The 25,147-nt window shown below is 44.4% G+C and overlaps 1 long non-coding RNA gene across 1 annotated transcript; it reads left to right on the top strand.

The window, feature by feature from the left end:
• Positions 1-4,734: 4,734 nt before the first annotated feature.
• LOC120098768 (uncharacterized) lies at positions 4,735-24,800 on the top strand. The gene is made up of 3 exons (XR_005497169.2): positions 4,735-5,078; positions 19,915-20,097; positions 21,528-24,800. It is a non-coding gene; the product is annotated as an uncharacterized LOC120098768 (long non-coding RNA).
• The last annotated feature ends 347 nt before the right edge of the window (positions 24,801-25,147 follow it).

Genomic DNA, 25,147 nt, shown 5'->3' on the forward strand with positions numbered 1-25,147 from the left:
CTCAGTGAGAAGACTTACTTTCATAGCTGATGTTCTCTAGCTTGAAATCCTATCTTGTGTGTCTTCTAAAGACTCACCATTAGGGCTTTACAGACATCGCAGATTATAGCTTGCTGAGATCCTGTAAAAGAACTTTGGGTTTATCTGATATTTTTTTCCCAGAAACCTGCAGTTGCGGTGCAGAACACAAGACAAGAATCAGGAGTGGTTGGCGAACATACCCGCTGTTCATGAAGATGACTCCCTCTCCCATACATACCTGCTGGAGAGCCTTACAGAGGGCAATGGTTCCTTAGGGGATGAGCTTAAGTTATAACAATGAGGTACAGATTCTATAACTTCTGTGAGGGTCACCCCTAGGTCTTCTGTTATGTCCCCATAAAATAACTTCCAGCATGAGGGTCTACCTGTAGGCAGCAGGATGTGAAGATGGGCAAGGTCTAGAGCAATCTTTGTGGTGTGGAAGGAAAGGATCTACTACTCGCTGATTATGATCCCTGATCCCCGCAAGATGGTCTTTCACAGGAGAGCTTTAAGGGCCTGGTAAAGTTTTACTTGTGCTTAAATTACTTCCTGGGACATAAAGTACCATGTTTCCAAGGGAACCAGGAGAAGCAGGCATCCCCGTGCTAAATGGCAGAATTTTATGTTCTGAAATTATTCTATTGCTTCATCACCACGGTCTGACTAGATGTTTAAGAGAATGAAAGTACCACAAGTTAATGTTGTGTTGTTATGATCAGATAAAGGTCCCAACAGTTAATTTTAGGGCCTCGGAAAGACTGCATTTACTTTTCAATCTTAGTTGTGTCACCTGCTCTAATGAGTAAAGATCTTGCTGTCCATGTGTCTTCTCTTGGTAGCACAGAGGACATTCTCCTTATGATGCTGGAAGCATATTGATTAGAGGTCAACCACAAGGATCTGCAGGCCTCTGTGTTGATTTAAAGGAAAATGGCCCCCATAGGCTCACAAGTTTTAGTACTTGGTCCTCTGCTGGGGGAACTGTTTTGAAAGGATTGGGACGTCTGGCCTTGTTGAAGGAGGTGTGTCACTGAAGACAAACACTACTTCAAAAGACTTCCACCATTTCCAGTCTATTCCTCCCATGCCTCCTACATAAGGATCAGGATGCGATCTCTCTGAGGTTTTACTCTGCAGTTATGGACTCTAACCCTCTGAAACCGGAAGCCAAATAAGAGCCCAATTTAAAGCTGTAAATTAACACTTAAATGTTTTATAACTTGTCTTGGTCATAGTGTTTGTCAAAGCAGTGGAGACATAATTAAGGCAGTTGCTCTGATCAAGGTGACAGGCTAGTTTCCAGGTCTGTAGGCCCCTTTCTTAGGTATTTTGTCCTTTGATACCCTTGAAACATAGCTCATCTGAGACAAAAGCCAAAATACCAGTTGCTATCTGTAAGGAAAACCATGAAATATAAAATATAAAATAAACATTTAAGAAATGTCCTGCATAAGAGAGAGAGAGAGAGAGAGAGAGAGAGAGAGAGAGAGAGAGTTATCCTGATATGGATATCCCCTAATGAAGTAATGTATATGCTCCAAATATAATTGCCAATGCAGCTTAAAAACCCCCAATCTGGCCACTGCAAGGGACTCCCTCTTGGAGTCCAGCAGACATGGAGTCAGGCTGAGACAAGACTCACTCTCGAAATCCCTGCGATCTGAGCCCACCGACCCAGATGCTGGTCGCTGAGTGACACGAGCTAATGCAGCGAGCCAAGCTCCAGCAAGCAGAAGGACCCATGCAAGCCCTACCTGATGCGCTAATACCGGACACAATTACGGGCCAGACCAGAGGTTAGTGAGGAATGAGTGTTGGGTGAACACAATCCTATTTTGCCATTTATTGTACAAACACATAACTACATCTTATAACCTGACCTCCAAGTCTGAGGCCTCTCTCATGCCCTTGTTCACAACACTATCTCAGTGGATCCTGACTAGTTTTGATGTCCGAATATAATTATGGGATGTCCAAAATGTCAGTTATAGCATCTTGAAGATTTCTCAAAATAAATGGAGAACAGTTCACACCTAGTTGGTGTGTAACACTGAAAGGTTAGCACAGATGTGCGAGTCAACATCGACTCTGTGGAGATTTGGTTATGAAAGAAGTTACAACTTTGACCTTGACCAAACATAAAGGTTTTGTTCTTTAAGAAGTTTTATTTTTGATACAGTTTTTAAGTTAGAAAATGTTATTGTGAGAAAGATTTATCTTCTGGGTTGTTGATCAAACAAATGTAGTTACAAATGGAAATCTTTTCTTACCCAGAAGGATTTCGTTTTTACTGTGTCTGTGTTTATATAGGTAAACACTCCATGTTTCTTTCTCATGGTGACTGGGTCCTGCCTTTTTACTTTCCTTTCTAAAAATCTTCACATTTTGGGCGTCTCTTCTCTTGGAGTCTTGAGAGCCTGGATACAGGATACATCTCTCCACGTTCTCTCATCACACATGTAGCTAGAGGACAGCATCAAAGGGTGATGTGCCCTTGATTGTGTCAGCACCTAACTTCAATTTTCTGCTGGCATTACATAGTCTGTATAGGCTATGTAAGATCAAAGTTAAAGTAACTAATTTGTTGCATTTACTCACAATCAGTGAATTAAAAGGATTTAGGACTAAATTGACATATATGACATGGGTATATTAATCCCACTGGACGAGGAACTCAACATTAAAACATGTGTCACTATGGTGCAAAGGCAATGAACAAGCACTGTGGGTAGCAGGACCCACATAGCAAAGGGCACATAAGCCACTACTTAGAACAACTACAAAAATTCTACATAGAAACTGAAAGGATCAGTAGCATGTGGATGACCATGATTCAACAGACAGTTTCCATAGTGAACATTCAAATCTCAGTCATGTAGACCTCAACCCAAACAGCATGTGCACACATCTTTAATTCTCCTCTGTGCTCCCTGCAGGAGATTCCCAGAACAGTGTGAATAGAGAGAGCACTGGGTGGGCAGTGTCTCAGATTGAACTGCTTGTTCTGGCTCATCTCCACAGAAGCCTCAAGCCTTCCCTTGAGCGGTCTAAAGGGTGCTGGCCAGTGGCTGGGTTGCTGCATGAGTAAGTGAATGGATGTTACAATTGAGACACAGACCAAGAAGAAAGTCTTTGTGGGAAAAAAATCTGAGGAGAGAGACAGAGAGCTGACTCACAAAGAGCTTGCCTTGGACATTCCATGAAGGTCCAGTTTGACCCCTAGGACCAAGTTTTAGAGTGAGGTGTGGTAGAGCATGCTGGAAATCTCAGCTCTGCAGAGGTAAATGGAGACAAGTGGATTCTTGTGGCTCACTGCTCAGCCAGCCTTGTCTGCAGACTTGCTAATCCCTAAGTCCGTGAATCCCTCTGCCTCAAACAAAAGTTCCACATCTGCTGAGGAAACACAGCATTGTGAGTTCTCTGTCATCCCTTCAGGGACTGGAGCACAGTGTGGGTGAGCACCACCCCTACCCATGAGCAGTCACCCCTCCCCTTCACCATACACAAAAAAAGAACACAGAAGGACCTATGTCAGCACAGGCAAAGAACCACTGCCTGCATGTGGTAACATTTCCTCTGAAACTGTTGTTTGCCTCTGTGTGTGTGTGTGTGTGTGCGTGTGTGTGTGTGCGTGTGTGTGTGTGTGTGTGTGTGTGTGTGTGTGTGTGGTTTTTGAGACAGTATCTCATCGTTTAACTCTGCCTGGCCTTTAACTCAACATGGATCTGCCTGTCAACCTCTACCTCCCAAGAACAGGGGAGGAAGGCAAGTGCCACCACAATCATCTAAATAGTTGCTTTCATTTTGAAACTCCATCCTCATTATCACAAGGAACTACATTTCATCCTCCATAAACCCACAAAGAACTCTAGACATAACAGACTGTGCTGCAATCCCAGACACAGGAAGATTTTGAAAGCTGGTCAGTCTAGCCAAATCCAGGAACTCCTAACTTCATAGCAGACCCTGCCTCAGAAAACTAGGGTCACCTTGAGACCTCTGGACACTCTGGCCTCAAAAGGCAAGGGCTTTGGGGAGGCAGAAAAATAAATAAAACACAGCTTGCAAGCTGGGCAGAGAAAAACTCTGATTTCCAGGGTGGGGCATAACTTGTCAGGCATTTTAGGACAGTTTTAAGAGGTACAGATGGGAAGAGAGAGGAAGTGGGGGTGGGGAGATGGATAGCTATAGCCAGATCAGTGCTGGAAGACCCCTAGAGGGCAGCAGGAAGCTGGAGGCATGAGAGGTGTTGGGGTGCCTGTAGGGGGGCACCACAAAATTATGCATATTGTATCCAGGGTTACTGACTCTCTGGGTGCAGCTCCCTGTGGCGACTTTCTGAGCCTTCTGTCCAGGTTTGCTGCTGAGGATCTCTGAGGACTAAGGCTGCTGAGTTGCTCGCTGAAGAATCTTTGTACAATGAACTCAGAAGCCCGGAGATCCTGCTGCTCTGTAGCTCACCACACCCTCCTACCTACTGCACACTCTGCCCTTACACCCCACCCTGGCTCACGTCACTCACCCCGCCCCACCTGCCAGCCAACCAAAAGCTTCCTGTCACTTAGTGACAGTTCCCGCTCTTTTCCTTTTCCTGTTCTCTTCCCGCGCTTTTCTTCTTCTGGTGACTCAGGAGGTCACATGCTAGTTCGCACAAGTCATGCGCAACTGTGCTCCTTCGTGACCCCACCCTACAAAGCGCTGAGACTTGAGATAAGCACTGGCCCACATCTCAATCTGCTGGGCACAGGGACCAGCCTGCAGGGCTGCAGCTAGGCTGTGAAAAGATCTGGAGAGAGGGGAACTAGAAACCGGTTTTGAAGGACTAAGGACGAAGGAGGGAGGAGAAGGAATTGCCTTGAACACATAGCCAAGTTTCAAAAACTTTCTGTGGTCCGGGCCATCAGCAGGAAGTGATCAAGTCTTTCCCTCCCTTGGGCCACCAGCATCTAGAGGAGGAGCTATGAGGCTGGCTGCTGCTGCTGCTGCCAAAGTCCTTTCCTGCTACTTGTCCCTGCAGTGCCTGCTGTCTGTCTGTCTGTGTTCAGGGATAGAAGGTGAGTTCTGGGGATCCCTTGGAGGGAGAGGGGTGATAGGAGGGCTGCAGCGATGGGGAGGAGGGGGGAACACAGTTTGTCAGTGTTCAAGGCTACCCTGTGAATTTCCAAAGCCTAGAGTGGGGGTTGGGGAGCACAGCTGCCTCTGTCTTGAGCTAGCCAGTGAGTGTCTTCCTGGAACAGGAACCTGAGGGGAATCCTGCAACACAGTGTGGGAGGACAGGACCTCCTTAGCCAGAGCCTCTTTCCAGAAGAATCTAGGACCCAAGTTCCTTCCTGTCCTCACCCCACCCCTCCCCCTCTCTACCAAGACTGTCTCTCCCCTCAGGAGTTCTCTGGCCCTTTTGCTTTTGAGCTTCTCAGTGTGGTTTGCTAGATCACTGCACAAGCAACCAGCAGCTGCTCCCCATATTCGCACCTCACTGTCCCACTCAGTCAGGGCTGTAGGCCCTGCGTTCACTGGGTGACAGCACAGTTAAATGGTGCTTAGTGGGGCATAAGGATACTTCTGCCCCTGCCCCTGGGTCTGTCTAGACTCCTTCCACTGGGTGCAGGTCAGAGAATGGTGTCTGTTTAGACAGAAGTCAGTTTTTCTGGAAAAGGCAGGTCAGGAATACTTCCAAATTGGCAAGCATATTATATGTGTCTCTGTATCAGATACTCAGTCGATGACTAGGAGGCCAGATTTTCTTTCCTTTTTTTAAAGATTAACATATGTTTTACTTTCATAACACTGATGATGGCCTCCACTTCCCAAACACTTATTAGACAAGAATACATGTCCATTTGTGCAACTTAATTTATATTATAATATGTAAAATAGTGTTATCAGTTTTAAATTTTTACTTAATCTTAATTCATACTCCAGATTTTATCCTGCTCCTGGTCCACCCTCTGACTGTTCTCTGTCCCACATCCTCCCCTGTCCTTCGCACCCAGCCCAGGAGGAGGTCCCCACCTCCCACCCTTCACCCAACCAGACCTCCTCACTTCCTGGGGCCTCTTGTCTCTTGTCTGAACCCAGACCCAGCAGTTCTCTGATGTATATGTGTTGTGAGCCTCATGTCACCCTATGTACACTGCCTGTTTGGTGGCCCAGTATCTGGGAGATCTCGCAGGTTCCGGTTAATAGAGACTGCTGGTCCTCCTACAGGGTTGCCCTTTTCCTTAGCTTCTTCCAGCTTTTCCCTAATTCGACCACAAGGGGTCAGCAGCTTCCATCCATTGGATGGGTGTAAATATCTGCATCTGACTCTTTCAGCTGCTTGTTGGGAGTTTCAGCAGGCAGTCATGATCGGCCCCTTTTTTTCCAGCCTCAGTAATAGTGTCAGGCCTTGGGGCCTCCCCTTGAGCTGGATCCCAATTTGGGCCTGTCACTGGACCTCCTTTTCCTCGCTCTTCTCCATTTTTTCCCCTCAGTTTTTTTTGGAGAGAAAAATTATGAATGTTCTGTGTCTGGGAATTTTTGGATTTAATGTTTTCTGCGCCCAATGTATCCATCTCTTCTGTGGTATTGCCCCTCATGAGAATCTCCCTTCCATTGCTTGAATTCTGTGGGTGAAGCTACCTCTGCTCACATTCCTAAATTTTTCACTCACAGAATTCCTTCAGGTTTTGTTTTCTGTATTGTTATATTTCCATGTTTGAGTCTTGAACAGTTTTATTTGTTTCCTCCAACCATTTGTGATTTCTTGATTTTCTTTAAGGAATTTGTCTATGTCCACCTTAAGGACCTCTGTCATCCTCACAGGGTTGATTTTCAGGGCTTTGTCTTGTGCTTTCACTGTGAACTGTGCTGGGATGTTCAGCACCTGGTGTGGTGCAGTAGCTGGGCTCTCATGGAGACCGACTGATTGCACTGGCTCTCAGTGATCGTGTTGTTGCCCTGGCATCTGGGTGTGGGATAATTAATTATAGGAGGAGGTGCTGATGTCTGGACTGTTTTTTCCAGTGGGTGTTTTGTTCCTAGGTTTCTCTTTTCTCTCTGGATTTTTGGAGAGTATGATGCTTGTGTATTGTCTGTTTCCCTGGTCTGCTCAGCTGGTGTGTTCACAATGGATGATTACTGGTATTGGAGGTGGGATAGTGGATGGAGCTGAAGAAAAAAGGGTTGGAAGAGAATGTCTTTGTGATCCCTTGGGAATAGGGTGAGAGAGGAAAGGGAGGTCACAGCTGGTGTCCAGCCACAGAGGTTGAAATGAGAGTGTGGGATTGGATGTCAGGAGCAAAGGAGAAAGGTAGGTCCACCTTCACCCTACTTCTTGCCCCAGGAAAAGTGATCTTTATGTTAGCAGGGTCATGGGCACTGATGGAGCTGGGGGTTGTAAATAAACAACTAATAGGGTAAGGTAGTCAGCCGGGATCAACTGTGGGATCAACTGGAGATGAGAGCCGGTGGTTGGGAAAGGGAGAGCTGCCAATGATGTTCTAAAGAAAGAGCCAGGGAGGAGACCAGGGTATTGGACATAGGGTACACACAGGGGAGAGAAATCTGCAGGTAAGTTCCATACCTCGCTTTTGGCAGGTGTGGCCTGTCAATGTTGTTTTCACAAAGAGGCTTTGTTCAAAGGTAGGATCTTAGTTAGTCATCAGGAAGAAATTGTAAATATTCAAAACTGATGAACTTCACTTTGGGAAAACAAGCACCGTTTTTGTTTATTGCTTCCATTTTGTCATTGATGTCCTCTAAAGATTTGGGTCCCTTTGGTGAGTTGTGGTTGCTTTCCTACACTGAGAGCAGTTTTGATGACCTTAAATTGATGTTCAGGTGTTAGTATTTCCTGTGCTAGTGACCTCTGCCTTTCAGGCTGTAAATGTCCTCACTGTAAATGTCTCCTGTAAATGTTCTCATTATAGATGTCTCTTATTGATGTACTGACTGGGACTTGATAGGTCCATGTCTTCAGGTTTTACTGCTGTGAACAGACACCCTGACCATGGCAGGTCTCATAAAGGATAACATTTACGTGGGGCTGGCTTGCATGTTCAGATGTCCAGTTCACTATCATCAAGGTGGGAACTTGGCAGCATCTAGGTAAGCTTGATGCAGACAGGGCAGAGAGTTCTACATCTTCATCTGAAGGCTGCTAGTGGATGATTCAATTGCAGTCAGCTAGGAATATAGTATTAAGTCGCACACCTACAGTGACAAACCTACTCCAGCCAGACTACACCTTATAGTGCCCAAATATTTACACATCATCACATTCTACTCCCTGTCCACCCTAGGCTTGTTCAACCATATGAGTCTAAGGGAGCCACATTTAAACATAGCATAATGCAAAATACAGTTAGTCTAACTTCCAGCATCCCCATAGTCTATAGCGGTCTCAACCATGTTAAAAGTCCAAAATCTGTTCTGAGATTCATCCAATCACTTAACTGTAATTTCCTAAGACAGGAGACCAGCTGGGCAAATTCCAAACTCTGTATCTCCATGTCTGATGTCAAAGCAGTCTAGGATATCTGACTCCTTCTTCACCTTTTTTGACTGCAACGATCCTCTTTCTCCTGGGTTTGTTCCACTACTGGTTAGCAGCTTCCCCAGCAGATAGTCCATGGCTCTGCATCTCAAATTCCTCGGGGTCTCCAAGGCAACTTCAACAGCTTCTTGTTTCAATGTCTGGGATCCACACATGATCCTCTGGGCTCCTCCAAAAGGCTGGCATCACTTCCCCAGCTAGGCCCTCTGTAGCACTCTAAGCTCAGGCTGATGCCCTCACTGCCACTGCTGGTTTTTTTTTTGTTTTGTTTTGTTTTTTTTTTTTTTTGGAGATAATTCTATAGTACTGACATCATCAATGCATTGTGGTCTTCCCCTACAAGTAGGCTTCACCAATAGCCTCTCTCAGGCTCTCTTTATGGTGCCAAGCCTCAACTACTTTTCATGACCCTGTTATTCCGGTGTTATAAACTGCATTTGAGGCTCTACCTTCCCCAGTGTCCTTCCATGGCCTCTCCCAGTGACAAACCTCATATGCTCGGCATGACCCCTTCATGCTTTCAAAACCAGTACCACCTGGATGACTTTTACACATTACCAAGTCCAGCTGCAGCACGAAGTGCAAGCTTGGCTATGTCTGGAAACAGCTTCTTTGTACTCCCAGAAAACACTTTCCAGAAGAGTTCAACTCAGTGATGCTGGTCTCTCCTTAATCACCACTAATTTCTTAGCTCCAGCTAATCAGCATCAATTGTCCCAGTGGTCTCTGTTTCTCCTTGACTGTAAAGTCAGAGCCACATGGGCAAAGCTGCTGAGTTATGCTGTTTGCAGGGGCTCAAACATGGCCCTCTTATTCTTACTGCATTATCATTAACTTCCTCTTCTTCAAATTCTTCATTGGCTAAGCTTCCTTGTCCTGGGTCTGGCTCTGTACATTGACCTGGAACTCAGACCTGTCTGCCTGTCTCCTGGGATAAAGGGGTGTACCACTGCTGGGTAGGACCCTGCTCCAAAATCTCATTCCCTTAATCTATTTCCTAGAACACAGTAATTGGCTCTATGTCACATCCTGGTGCCCCATTAATACTCTAATCCTATATTTTATATTTTTTATATTTTTTCTAAGCTTGCTACACTTGTTCAAAATGTTATGCATGAGAATAAACCAGAGAACAAATTCTTTGCTGGGACTGAGACTTCCTTTGTCAATGCAATTAATATAAATCTCTTTCCTTAGCCTAACATACACTTTTCAGATAAGGGCAAAAGGCAGCCACATTCTCTGGGCCACACACTGAAATTCTTCTCCTTTGAAACCACTTGAGCCAGGTCTGCACAGTTCAAATTACTCTCAGCAAGAAAGTCTTCCGTACTCCTACTAGGATGGCCCATTAAGCCCCATTTAAAACTTTCCACTGCTTTCCAAATCCAAAGACCCCAAATACCCATCCTTCCAAACAATAGCATGGTCAGTTCTATCCCAGCAGTACCCCACTTCCTGTGTGATCTTCTGTCTTAGTTAGGGTTTTACTGCTCTGAACACACACCATGACCATCGTAAGTCTTATAGCAGGCAACATTTAATTGGGGCTGGCTTATACGTTCAGAGATTCAGTCCATTATCACCAAAGTGAGAGCATGGCAGCATCTAGGCAGTCATAGTACAGGCAGAGCTAGGAATTTTACATCTTCATCTGAAGGTGGGTAGTGGAAGATTCACTTCTAAGCAGAGAGGACTAGGGTATTAAAGTCCACACTCACCGTGACGCACCTATTCCAATAAGTCCACACCTCCTAATAGTGCCACTTGCTGGCCCAAGCATATGAAAACCACCACTGCCAAAATCACAAGGTACCACAGACAACCAGAGTCCACCAGGTATCCAGCTCATATGAAGAAGCACAATCTTTATTCAAATTGAAGCTCGGACCTTCCAACCCCTCTAATGCAGTGGATGGGTGTCTGAGGTCCATAGTTGTTGAAGCCTTGTCTTTTTTTATCATAATTACAGCAGGGTGCTTTCCAACTTAGCAGTTACATGATTGGTTAACCTTTGAAATTGTAGTGCAGTACTGGGCGACTTGTAATGCTATTCATATGGCTTGTTTCCATTGCTCCTGCTCTCCTGATGCCCAGGAGGGAAGACAGAATGATGTTGGTAATGGGTTCTTGGTTAAATTTCTTCGAGGGTCATGGGTGAGGTGGGTGAGAACATCTTTTCCTGAATAGTAAGTCACCAATTGAACCAGAACCCAAAACTCAGAGGAAGCCTTTTGTGTTTCTGTGTGAATGCATGGAGTTAGGCCAGTAGAGCAGGCCTGCCAGACATCTGGCAGGACTAAGAAGTACCCATTACTTTATCTCAGGGAATAGTCTGGTTACAGTGGTTGTGGGAGTATTCTCCTGGTATTTCTCGGAATACACATAGCCCTAGCACTGTAACTGATCCAGGTAGGTTGTGTCTGTTGCCATCTGCAGTGGCTTGCTTTTGTGTATTAAGAGACTGAAGCATTGAGAGAAATGCCTTCATATTAAGAGGGTTTAACATTAGGCAGAGCCAATAATCACGAGTGAGGTCATTATGGCTAACATTCAAACCTCATATGTGAGTTCCAATAGGGGAAGGGGACTAGGTCCTTGCTAGTCTGAAGGTTCTGTGTCTGGACCTCAGAGTGTGCAATCCTGTTGGGTATTCAGGTAGACCCTATGGTGATGGTGAGGTCACATTTGTGGTGTGGCTTAGTGTGGGGACAATGCTAGTTTTGGTCCCAATGGTCTAGGAGGAACAATGGTTCTCTGACAAGACACATGGAAAATAGGTCCCCTGGTCCTTAAAGTGAGTTAAAATGGGTCCTTAGCACCCAGGTGTTTTCTTGTCCCTATGCCATAGCTGCTTTCCTGATTGGGTGAATTTTATAAAGATGGGATTACATTATGTTGTTTATGATATTGTGGGATGAACAAGTTTCTTACCAGGCCAAATCCATCCATAAGTGAAGTTTGGGATGGTTGTCCTGTCTAGTTACCTGAATAAAATTGTTCTTGACTGGATTTGCCCACCAACTATCCCCCATACTCACGCACTACCATGATCCACAATAGGAATAGGGAGCACCCCCCCATTGAGGTCTCCAATTCTTGATTCCATTTTTATGGCGTGGACAAACATAAAATTAATGTTTCTTTAGGTGGGCGCTAGGCCAGGTACCCACTAAAAGTCATGGAGGTCAAAGATGGGGTAGTGATACCAGGTGCCTCTGGGGGCCACCCTATGTACCTGCTGAAGGATGTTTCCCGTGGTGGCATTTTAGATGATTCAAGTCAGGTTATAAGGCTGGTGAGGGTTGTAAGAGGAGGAGCAGTGATTGGTTAAAAGCAAGGCTATTAGAACTCTAAGATTTGCAGTTCGGTTTCAAGGGATTGTCTTTGTGCTTGAAGACCTGCTATCTGCCTGTGATGTCCTCTGGGTCTGAAGAAAGGTCTGTGAGGCCATAGTGGGTGTGGATAATTGAGGTGGCAATTCTGTCTGCCTTAAGTGTGGTGGGTATAATCAGCACAAATCTGTAAGGTCCTTTACGGGAGGGTTCAAGACTCAGGTTCTGATGTCTATTGAAGAGCACCCAGTTGCCTGTAATTCATTATGAGCAGTAGGTGGAAGAGCAGCCTGAGAGATGGCTCTCACTTAATGCCAGATTTCCTTCGGGATATAAGCTGGGGCACTGAGCGAGTCAAATATATGTATATAAGTGACTTCAGCTAATACATCTGATTTGAGCTGAGGAATCATGGGGGGCAGGGAGATTTCTCCCATACATACCTTGCAGTCAGTCCCAAGATATAGGGTGTGTTCCTGACTGTATGGATCATGGATGACGGAGAGCCATCAAGTCCCTGCCAGTCTCCATTGTTAATTTGGAAAGGGTGTCCTTCAGTGTTCTACTCATCCTTTATAACTGTTTTGAACTTTGTGGCCTAAACGTACAAGCTACTTCCTGTGCAATGAATGATGCAGTAAATATTAAAACTGATGTATGTATGCAGACATGGATGTGTGCTTGCTGTTCACCACCCACCCAAGTGTTTTGCATTCAAAAATGAATATCTCTCTCTCTCTCTCTCTCTCTCTCTCTCTCTCTCTCTCTCTGTCTGTCTGCCTGTCTCTCTCCCCCCCCCATACACACACACACACACGCACAAACTTATTTTTAATATGTCTTGGCCAGCTAAATGACAGGGCCACTCCCAAACCTCCACATGGCTAACACACTTCCCTCAGATATTCTTAAATTAGCATTTACTAAGTCTATATTTCACCTTTCCTGTCCTGGTTTCATCTGGGCAGACCTCCCATGGAGCCTTTTTCCCTTGACAACAACATTTCGGCAGTCTCATCTTCCTCCACCTTCACGGTGTGGTCCATCCTACACCCCTCTCCTGGAGGACTTGTCCCTTCTCTCTCTCCTGCATTTCTTGCCGAGAAATCCTAAAAGTCCTGCCTCTGTTACCCTGCTGATCCCTTCACTAATGGCAGCTTTATTTCCCAATGAGAGCCTACTGATGTCAGGCTTCCTTTAGCCTAAATGTGTGACACTGCAAACAGGGTTTGATCAACATAATTAGCCAAGAACACAGGCCACTAAAGGCGAAGCCAGGGCCATTATCAGAGCTCCACATTGAAGGCACACCAGACCTAGGAAGGATATCTTCCAATACATTTTGATCACTGTTTTGCCATTTCTTGTGTGGGAAGAAAGGCCTCAGTCCATTCTGAGAAAGTATCTACAGGTACTAATGTTTGCCTGTATCCATTCCCAGTCCTCATGTAGGGCCTTGTTGAAGATAGTGGGCAAATTCTTAATCACTGGGTAGTCAGGTCCACAAAAGTTGTCCATTGAATCCTTCATCAAGATCATGCATGCCATTTAAAATAAATAGCAGCTTGCTGTTAGGTGCTGGGGGTAGACTGAAGAAAGCATCCTTCTGGGCTTTCTGTGGCATTGGATATTGTTTAACGTGAGGTGGGGTGGACCCTCGTTTAAATTCTATCCTAATAGGGGCTCAGTGTCCTGCTTGTCCCATTTCCCCAGTCCCTGACTGGGAACTGTGACAGCCATGTGGAGACTCCTTCTCAAGTAGGCTTTAGTTTTGTGTGTTTACAGTCATCTACTAAAGATAATGTGAGGCCTGTATTGGTGGTCCATCTTGACCTGTGAAGGAATCCTAATCTGGGTAGAACTTGATTTGGGCCTGGATAATGTATGGCAAGTCACTTCCTAGTTGGGGTAGGGGAATCCAGGCATGACTAGGATAAGGTGGGATACCCATCTCATCCCGAGGTCTACTATACTTTGAATAGTCCGTGTATATTGATTTGATGCCTGTGGCCTCCTGTATCCATGACTTTTTGCTTGTTGGTTTTCCATAACCCGTTGAGGGGACTGAATGTGGGCTTCCTGTATCTACTTGAAACTTGATGGGTTACCCCTCCACTTTAATGGTTACTCAAGATTCAGGGAGGTGGTTCAAGCACTGTCTCTCCTAATTGCTCAAATCTTCTAATTCCACCAATTTGGTTTGACCCACTTCTGACATTTTTGGGGAAGGGGATTTGTTTGGGGCAATCCTTGATCCAATGCCCTATCTTCTTACACGAGGCATGTTGGTTCTTTTGGAGTCGGGGCTTGTCCCTTGTTGATAATCTCTTACCATTGTTTACTGCTAGGTGTAGCAACTGCTGTTGTTTTTCCTCCTCAGCGCCAACTGTGGATTTCAGCGAGATTTTGGCCGTGTTCTGTGTTTGTTGGGCATTGGAGTAGGCTTGTTTGTCTTTGAGGCTCTGAGTTATTGTACAGTTTCTCTAAGACTGCTAACAGTTCCTGTACAGACATTTCCTTCATCCTATCTTCTTTGTGTACATTATGATTTATGTCTGGTGCAACTTGATTGATGGAAGCCATCATCACTGCTGATGTGTTCTCTGTTGACTCTGGGTTCACTGATGTGTAGATCTGGAATGCTGCCGTAATTCTTTCTTGGAAGGCTGCAGGGGACTCCCGATCTTCTTGTCTAACATCACCTATTCAAGCCAACGTAGTGGAATGACCAGCAACTGCTAGGAGACACACCCCATCCTTAGAGTCTGAGGGTAGATCTGTAGTTTTCCCTTACCTTCAGCAATGGTGAAATAAGTCCAGGTTGTGCCTGGCCAAAGGAAAAGATGTGTCAATTATCAATGGATTAGTTTTCACCTGGAACTACTTCCTGAGACTCACTGGTAATTCTTTCCCTCTTTTCTGTGGTAAAGAGAATCTGTCTCAGATGCTGACAATCATCCCATGTAGATTGGTGGGTAAAGATTACCATATCCAGCAGTTCTGTAAGGGCCCTGGCCTCTCTGAAAATTTCAGGTGCTGATCTTCCTAATATACAGATAACTAGTAGAGAAAGGCCTTATTGTAAGGATCAGTTTACTCTGATCATGTGGGGTCCCTGTGGCCCTAAGGGGGTGGGAGGGTCACAGTGGTGTTTGGTGTCTTGTGACTAGCATGTTCCCTAGCAACCTGTCCCTGTGTGGAGCAGTACTGGTTGTAGGGTTGTGGGTCCAGTCACTAGTACTGGTAGAGGGCAGAAGAGGAGAGAAGCAAATCTGCATCCTCACTATCCTGCAAAACAAGGTAGAGTGGTGCAGTTGGTTTAGTTTTCTGTCTTTTCTTCCTAACCACTAGGATGTGTTTCTGTCAGGTGCATGGGTCAGGGGTATATGAGTTCCTGCCAGGTGGTGATGTAGCAGACTTGTTCTGAGTGGCTGGTCTGACTATAGATGACATCCTTGACTTTCTTAACATAAGGGGTCCCAGGTTCCTTCATGTGCCCAGCCAACATGGAATGCTGGTAATTCCCAACCTGCGAATAGTGTTTAGTCTTTCCATTGTACCTTCTAACCCTAGTTCTAAAGTCCTTAAACCTGTCCAGGAAAAACATTACAGGGAGGCAGAGCATCTGGGTCTGTCCCATCCTTCTAACCTTGAACACAAGAAAATAAATCAGAAACAATACAGATAGCCAAAGAACACAGAGGTATGAATGCCAATTAGTATACAATAGTAAAAGCAAAGTTAGATGATGATGAAGTGGGTACAACCTGAAATGTCTATCTAAAGAAATTAGGGGATCCAATTCCTTACTAATGGGTCTAGGAAGTCTCTCAGTGCTGCTGAATCTCAGTAAAGGGGTATCAAGCAATATTCTCTAGTCCCCTGTGGCCGTGTTAACTCACCTGTTTACAGATTTTCTGGAGTGAAAATAGCCAGATAGTCAGAGAAACAATATCCAGAGAATAGTTCCCAACTAGTCTTTGATTTACAGGTCGGAGACCCTGTGTAGGGGGTCATGGAAGTATCAAACGTGTCCCCAGATGCTATGCCCAGAACACAAGGTTCCCATAGACCACCAGAGTCCACCATGAATTCAACTCACATGCGGAAGCAAAGAGTCTTTATTCAAGCTTGAGCTTGTACCCTCCAATCTCTCCAATATAGTGCATGGGTGTGGGAGTTCCCAAGCTGGGGAAGCCTTGCCTTTTTATCACAGTTACAGCAGTGTAGATGCTTTCCAGTTTTGGGATTTGTTACCATTTGAAAATTGTAGCTTGGAGCATTCCAATGGGCTATTAATGATTTTACCTTGCTATGAGCAATTGTGAGTAACTTAAGTAATCAATTTCAAAACCTCTAGAACATTAGGTTTTCCTCTTAGGAGCCGATTGTCTGTTACCAAGGGTAAAGTGTCTGTTCTTGGGAAAGTCACTGCTGTTGAAATGTTAGGCTGGGCCCTTCAGATCTCTGTTCTTTCCTTCTCCACCCTCATTTGCAGCACTGGGTTCTCTCTTCTTGGTGGAACCTAGTGTCATCTTTAGGCACAAATCCCTTTTCAAGGCTCGAGAGAGTTTCCCCCAATCACTGTCCTCGACTTCCATCTTCCTCCAAGGAGAAGTTATCTGAAGCTGCCAGTGTTGCTTTAGTTGGACCGTCTTCATGGTCCATTGCCTCTTCTTCAGCCACACGCAGTCCATCTATGGACCCAGCTCCTAAATGCAGTTTTTCTTAGAGAAAACTTGTTCTTCTTCTTATCTTATCTACTTTAATGTGGTGGCCTTGTTCGCTTTTTGTTCACAAACAAAGTGAGAGTTCTGGGGCTGCAGAGGGTTCATTTTCACGTCCATCAATCTTTTTAATGAAGTGACAAAGAACCTCAGGCAATCAAAAGGGATGAACTCAAAAGTTTAGGTGTAGGAGTTGAAAGAAAATGTGAAGATGAGAATTAAACACAGAAGGGGAAGCAGTGGGGAGAAGCAGAGTGAAAGGTGGTTGAGCCTGTGTATATCCAGCAGGCAAGGCAGGGCTTAGAGAGAGTATGTTCTGATACCTCCTTTTATATTTTATGATGAATAAGTATACTGCATTATGGATAAGCGCTCCTTTAAGAAGTCCCTTTAGTAGACTGGTTCTCAGTTTCATGTGGTAGATTTGGCTCAGTGTTAAACTACGCATGGGAGCATGTGTACAGATGCATTTTGCTACTGCTTGCCACTCTTCACTCTGCTTAGTACAAATGCCCCCTTCACATTGTACTGTATGTCTTCTCTTGCTGCTGAAAGACCACAGACCATAAGTGTTCTGAGATATGAGAACTGGCTTGTGTGCAGATGTCATTGTGAAGGTTATAGCCTGTCTTAGAATTTTATTGATATGATAATATGACCACAGCAACTCTTATAAAGGGAAGCATTCATGTTGGTGTGGCTAATGGTTCAGAGGTTTGGGTGAATATCATCATGGCTGGAAGCATGGAAATGCACAGCAGACAGGGTTCTAAAAATGTAGCTGAGATTTCTATATCCTGACTGGCAGGCAGCAGGAAAAGAATGAAACACACTTTCTCCAACAAGGCCACCTCCTAATAGTGCTGCTCTCTATGAGCCTATGGCGGCCATCTTCTTTTGAACCACTAAATTCCATGTCCTGGCGTTCAAAGGTGTTTTTAGCCATGTCATAATGTGGAAATAGATTCAGTCCAACTTTAGTAACCCCCAAAGTCTCCAACACTCTCAAACTTATCGAAAAGTGAAAAGTTAAAAGTCTCCTCTGAGATTCATGCAATCTCTTTACTGTAGTCCTATGTAGACTAGAAATAGAAAAGCAAATCACATACTTCCAGTAAACAGTGGAAGATATACAATTCTACTACATTTTCTCTCAATAGCCAAATGCATATCTCTTAAAATTGTGATTTAACTAGAGAGGATCCTATTTATCCAGTGCCCAGATTGGGATCACCATGGTTGGCACTAGGTAATATGACCATAGCCAGCAGCTTCACATATGTGTCAAATTGCAGTTTTCTCGAGAAAACTTCTCTGGCACACTTAGGACCCAAGGCAAATTTGCCATGCGTCCTTGGGATATCTTCCCTTCTATAAAAGGTGTTCTCTCATCAGCAAAAGTAGAAGTACCAGTTGCATAGATGGCATTTTCTACCTACATACTTAGAAAAAGACACTTGAGAAAAAGTCACTTCAAGTGTTTGCCAGGTAGGTCCTCCTGGTAACATTGTGTGCATCTGAGGGCTCCTGGTAACCTAGGAGGGTTTTACCAGACTAAAGCAGTGAAGGTAGCCCAAGGCTAAGGATCTAGTTGTGCCCACCAGTGTATCCATAGAGTGCTGAGTTCACAGAACATGAATCCTATGTACTTCTCCCTGTTTGTAACTCATCTACATATTTTTCTCACAGATACATACTATATCCGTTTCAACTTCACTGTCAAGGATCTTTCTCCACGCTGCTATGAAGGACAGTGTTCAGTGAACGGAAAACCTTTCCTTCAGTACAAAGACAACCAGACCAAGCCTTTGGGTAATCTGGGAATGGAGGTCAATGCCACCAAAGCTTGGGAAGATTTGACCGAAACCATAAAAGGCCTTTTAGAAGAGCTGGATAAAAATCTACATAACATGAAATCATGGCCAGTCAAGACCAAGGGTAAGACCAGGACATGAAGCAAAGACAGAGGCTATCAACAGGGAACAGGAAGAACATGCTGGGTGGTGGTGGAATGCCCTGTTAATCCCAGAACCCAGGAGGCAGAGCCAGGCAGATCTCTGAAATCCAGGTCAGGCTGGTCTACAGAGAAGGTTCCAGGGCAGACAGGGATACACTGAGAAACCATGACTTGAAAAGAAAAGAAAAAGAAAAAAGAAAGAAACAAGAGAAGCAAGCAGGTGCAGAGAGAAGGTTATACATGTATTTATATAAAAAAACCTGAATATTGATTGAACCTGGAAGTACAGGGCTCCTGAGCTGTAAGAAATGGCAACCCATGGAGGAAAGAAAAGAGTTTGTAGGGGAAGACTTGACAATTCAGAGGGTGATGACTCTGTAACGTTTGGGAAATGATGGTGTTGTGTGCCATTTTCAGGTAATCATATCCTAGAGGGCATCCTGGTACTCCTATATGAACAAGGAAGACTCAGTGAAATCGTCTGGCTCTTCACCATTGATACACAACATTCCTTCCACTTTTATCCAACAAACAAGACATGGAACGCAACTCAACCCGAAGCCATCAGTATCATGAAGGAATTTCAGAAAAACACTCTACTTGTAAACCAGCTCTATATGTTCTCCATGGGAGATTTCAATAACAGTCACAATATGTTCTTAAAACTCTGGAAGGAAGTGCCAAGTAAGTTATTAAGCAGATTATCATGAGGAAATATCCACAGCATGGGAAAGGCATGGCAGTTCTGTGGAAAAATATGATGACTTTCTGTGTGGATGCCAGTATGTGTACATAATGGGAAAATTTGGTAGACTTAGGCAATGTTTTTCTGGTGGTCTCCTTCTCTGGAGATCCCTGGTGATCACAAGGGTTCCTCTTTCCCATCTCATTTCTCACCGTTTCTCATTCCCTATTAACCAATGACATGACATTAAATGGACTCTCCTGGACCAACAGTCTGTATGCATCACTCTAAACATTCAGGCTTTTCCCATCGTCTGTTAATAGCTGCCCTTTGCATCAATCCAAGCATCACGTTTGAAGGTGTCACTGTTTTCCTCTGGCACAATTAAACACCACCAATTATGTAAACCTCCAGAAATTTCTAACCACAGTAAATATGTCACATTGCTTGATGGTTCAGGAGACATTCTCTTTCTTTGATAGTAAAACAAACTCTAAGGACCTCTTACACACACACCCTAGTCATCTTTCTATCCAGGGTATGGAAAATAGTTGTCGCACAGGAGTTCCTTGGACCTCCTAGAGAGGGAAGTTGCAGATAGAGGTGTGGTTTTAATCTTCATGCATATGTTTTTTGATTTCTTTTAACAGGATCAACAATAACAGCCCAGGATATAGCCCAGCTTACATCTGCCAACACCATTTCAATTACAGTGAATGGTACCTCTTCTGTATCTGACAGTCAGCATTTAAAGGCAAACTGGAGTCTGTTTCTATTATTGATATTAATTCGTTTTATCATCTAGTTGGCCAAGAGACTGTACAAAAATACGGGTAAGGAACATACTAGGTCCTCACTCTTTTTCTTGGTCATATTTGACGGGTAACAACATAGAAAAGGTGTCCAGGGGTTTCATCAAAGTCACTCTCCATCACAGTGGATTCTGTCTACTAGAATGAAACCTCAGCTTAGTCTTCAGACCCTACTCCATAGTAGTGTTGGAGATGAAAATTGTTGGGTACAGGAGGCTCTCAGGGTCAGCATAACTCTGCAGTCAGAGGAGAATGAAACATGAAAGTCCTCCTGAGTGGACAGAGAATCCGAGAACCAAAGATCCATATAAGATCAAGAAAAACTGAAATGAGGTATTCCCTCCTCAAAATCAAAAGAGGTTCCCCTAAGACTGTGATTAAAGTCTGTTTTTCTTCAGAGCATGATGTGCTCCAACGCAATAATTCTTATACCTAGGGCCAAGTCTGTACATTAGTAGCACCCAGCTTATTAAGGGATAACAAAGTGATCAGAATGAGCAGACTATTCAAGGAGTTGGTATTGGGGGACCAACCTGTAATTCCACCACTCAAGAGGCCAAGGTATAAGGATCACCAAGTTCAAGATAAGCCTAGGCTGCATAGTCAATCCTTGTCAAAAGAACAAAGAAAAGAAAATCCATTCATTTATCTTGCTCACTCTACTGAGCCACAATTCCGTGCATGTGGAATTAAGATTTCAAGGTCCCTGTCTTCTGAAGTTGAAATCACCTGTGTCCATGCAGGTAACATGAACCAAGTGCTCACTGCTGTCATTGTTAGATTTCCAAATATTGTCTAGAGTCAAAACAGAGGCCGGTGATGAAAAAGCAAATGGTCTAACTATTTTAATATGAACTCAAAACGTTTACTATATGCACAGGCTGGTAGAACATTTACATCTAATATCAGGTCCCTCAGATACTTCAGCCAATATAATTATTTTGAATAACTTTTATTCCACAAAAACTTAAATCCACCTGTATATTTGGTTCGACCTACAATTCCAGTAGGTGGAAGGCTGAGGCAGGAGGGTTGCTGGAAGAATTCAAGCCTGTTGTGGACTATATACTAAGCTCAAGGCCAGCCTAGGCAATAAAGTGAAGCCTTGGCCCACCCCCAAAAGATGAAAGCTAAAAGCCCAGAAAAGACAGAAACACTGGTATAATTTCTAGCCTTTCATGTAGGCTGATTTATTCATGTTTCCTAAATTATTTTAATATTTTTATTCACAATCATTGTTTCAGTACACTTACAACTTCAGCAGCATCTGAGGTCTTAGCATATCAGAGTTAGAATGGCAGAAAGATCTAGAAGGAAAGAGGAAAGAGAAAAGGATTGGTCCACTGACTCTGTGGTCTGTGGTGTGGGCGAGTGTCTGAGAAAGGAAGGAGAGTGGGTGCTGCAGCTGATGCCCAGGAGCTCACTGTAATCCACACCTGCTTTTGTCATAGGTGCTCCCTGCTGCTCCTCTTCCTCTGCAGTCTGATCTTCATCACCAGCTGTCGGGTGACATTTGAACATTGACTGTGACTTCTTCAGCAAAGGAAGCAAACACATTTCTGACGGCATCTCTGAAATCTGACCTCTGATCTTGACTTCGGACCAAACTGGTGGGATCCCAGGAGACTGATGGCTGTCAGAGCCTCATGCATGAGGGCATCAGGGTGCACTAGGCTGTTGCCATTGAGGACTTCCTCTTGCTCTAATCCTTTTCCTTTCTCACACTTGCCTTATCATTGTGGGGATAAAACTGGGCATGGCTCTAAATTACACCTCACACTGCAAAACAGGGCTTGCCCTAAGTGACTCCATTTTACAAGCTGCGGGTGGCTGTCTCCTGAGTGCAACGCAGACAACGGAGGACATGACACCTCACTTTATACACAGACACATTTCAGCCCAGGGCCATCGATGACTCAGAGAGTGAAAATTACCATAATCTTAAAAGTAAGAATAAGTCGCCTGTACACTTATCAAAATGAGTTGGAAGCAGTGAGAATCACATGTACATATCAAATTATATCAGAGAACCAGCTCAAGGATTTATCTCACCCTCACCTAGACCCTAGAAGAAGCCACCTAACTCGCAATGGTTATGTCAACACAAACTTGTCCCCTGGCTGTCTGTGTGTCAGGGAACCTGCAGGTCCAGAACTCCTGGCCATCTTAAGCCTCAGCTCCACCCACCCTGCTAATGTCTCCTCCTTGAATCACTGTCTGACAGCTCATCTGCTGCTCATGCTAATGTGGGTCTGCATCTCACCTGCTGGATCCTCAGTCCTGCACCTCACTTGTGCAGTTCACTCAGGGCTGAGGCCTGGTGCAGCCCTGAAGCTCTCCATGAGCTTCCTTCGCAGCTCCTCTAACCTCCTGCATTCAATCTGTCTGTGTGTCTGTCATCCCTCTGTCTCTGGCTCCAGTCTGGTCTCTTTAAACTCCAATGGCAACTCGTTCACTCTTCTGCAGCCATTCTGTGATCTAAGGCCATAAGATAACTCTGTGGTGTTCAATGTGTGATCTGAGAGTTTGTATTAGTAATTACGACTGGAGACAGAGAGCCCAGGATGGCCAGGAGCCAGTTGTCAAAGGTAATCACGGCTACTTGTTAATTACAGGCTGTGAATTGGATGGAGGTTGTAAGTTAAGGCACATATATTTTCCTGGCATAGCACACTGATTTGGGATTTCATACTTCATAGTATAATAATCCAGTGAGTAAATAGTCCATTAGCAAAGAAATTAGAAAAACATTGTTTTTCAAGTGAATGCAGTACCTGATTATAGAAAATTCAGCTTCCCTACCAAACCCTGGTCAACAGAGACTAAACTTGCTCCATTGACCCAATGCCTGCCTCACAGCCCAGTAAAACTTCACCCTCTTCAGTGTGACATCTGAATGGTGTGTTAGGAAGGGGAGAGGCTTGCATCTGTCTCCCAAGAGGAGTGCGTTAGCAAAATAAATAACGAAGCAGAAATAGAAGTGAGCAAACCTCAGCTCACACTTCTATGATTACTAATGTATACGACGGATATAGAAGTATACCATACTACGAATTTATACTGTTCGAAAGAAAACTAAGAGAAGTATTAGTGTCGGTGAGAAAGATGAGTAACAGACTACGTAATAGACAAATCCTCAGACGGTGCTGCCTCTGATGCAGCATCATCGATCTACAGAGCCCGAATAAACATGTGACAGTAACAGTCCTAGACTAATTGTCACTATCTTGACAGTAGCATACGGGAGCATAGCAAAGGCATAGACACGTTACATTCAGCAACTGAAAATTATACATACGTTTCAGTGAGGAATGAGGGACAAAGAGACAACTCAGTCATACAGTGCTCATGCTTTTTGAGAATCTGAGTTCCCTCCCCAGAATACGTGAACACTGTCGTGATACATGCTTGCAATCTCAGCATAGAGGACAGAGGGAAAGAGAGAGAGAAAGTGGGACAGAGGTGGGGGGAGAATATTGCATCTCTGTGGCTTCGTCATCAGAAGGAATAGTTCAATTGGTGAGTTTGGTGAGTTCCAGTACACACTGCCTCAAGACACCGTGCGCATGGCGTCCTGAGTAGTGACAGCAAAAGGAAATGTGTAGTACCCACATGTACTAGTATATGAACAAACATACACACAGGAAATGATACACACTATGGACCAAAACACAGCTGATGACTTCCCGATATGCATTACTTGGGAGATGGAATGGGGCTTTTTAAAACTAGTCACAAGATCTTACCCATTCTTGGTTTCTGGGCCATTTCATATTTGTATTATAATAGATAAAAGGGGCCCTGCTTGTGTCTTCTTAGATGATAAGGGTCGTCACACCATTGTTCAACCACTGGCTCAAGGTGCCGGAGGGGGTAGGATTCACCCTCTAATCGTAGGAGGTATCATGAGAGACTTAGACTCCAAGCACTAGATCCTGATTATTAAAAGAGGATATTTTGATTTTATTTTTGACAGAGGAACTCTTTGAATCTGCATTGCTGCCCTGAAAGATGAGCAGATTATATTGTGGACAAATGATGCAGACCACTTTCTCTTGGAAGGGACTTATTGCTGAGAATAGGACCTTGAGAGCCCTGTTTGGGAATGCTGAGCTCTTATCGGGTCCTAAGACCATAAAACTTAAGAAGATCGACCAACATTTTGGAGAGGGAAAGGACCTTTGTGGCCTGAGTTGAAGGTCAGACTGTAACATCACTCAGAGCTCAAGTGGTCCTCGGTGCTTACTGTAGGTGTTGGTGTAGATGGCAGTGATGGCTCATCCTGCTACAGCACTAACTCCATCACAGTGACTTCTAATCTAGACCATAGACATCATACTGGAGGGTTAAGTGAGACCAGCCAAAGTCACCAAAGAGTTAAAACCAGAAATAGGCGGTGAGCAGGAATAAATAATTGTAGCCTGCAGTGTTTAAAGGGGGAACTACCCTTTGGTGGTTTCAGCATAGGCAGGAGGTATGACCATTGTGACTGAGGAGGAGAAATCCTAGAAATGCAGAAATAAGGGGTTCATAACTTGACATAAAGACCTCAGGTTATTGTTGGAAAATAGAGTCAGGGGGTGTTTTATGTATGTTGTACCAAACTTTCACTGAAATAATGAACACGAGTCTCCACGATGCTCCCAGGAACTAGCTGGTTGAGCCTTTGCAGGTTGAGTCCTATTAAATCTTCAGATGAACCCTCAGTGACAGGCCTTGTAACAACTACAGCTGGAGAGGAGCAGGAACTGTTAGGACTGTTTCAGACATCACCCATGGCCTTGCTTTGTGTCCTGTGGAACAAATTTAAGATAAACTTAATGCACTGGTTTAATGACTGGAGATTATCCTAAAATCGTGGAGTCCGAGTTTGACCTGTGCTTATCCTATTGTTCCGTGGCAGTCTTGAGTAGCTGTCCAGTCATATACAAAGACACAAGAGTCTCTTCCCTTAGGGAGAGCTCAGTGTGGAGAAAAATCTTCTGTACAGACATCATGGGTGTTGATAGACATAGAGATGGGAATAATTTACAATTAAATGACGACTAGTTGCTGCAAAAGGGTTGATACA

This window comes from Rattus norvegicus, chromosome 1 (assembly GCF_036323735.1).
Source record: "Rattus norvegicus strain BN/NHsdMcwi chromosome 1, GRCr8, whole genome shotgun sequence".
In the NCBI taxonomy this organism is placed as follows: domain Eukaryota; kingdom Metazoa; phylum Chordata; class Mammalia; order Rodentia; family Muridae; genus Rattus; species Rattus norvegicus.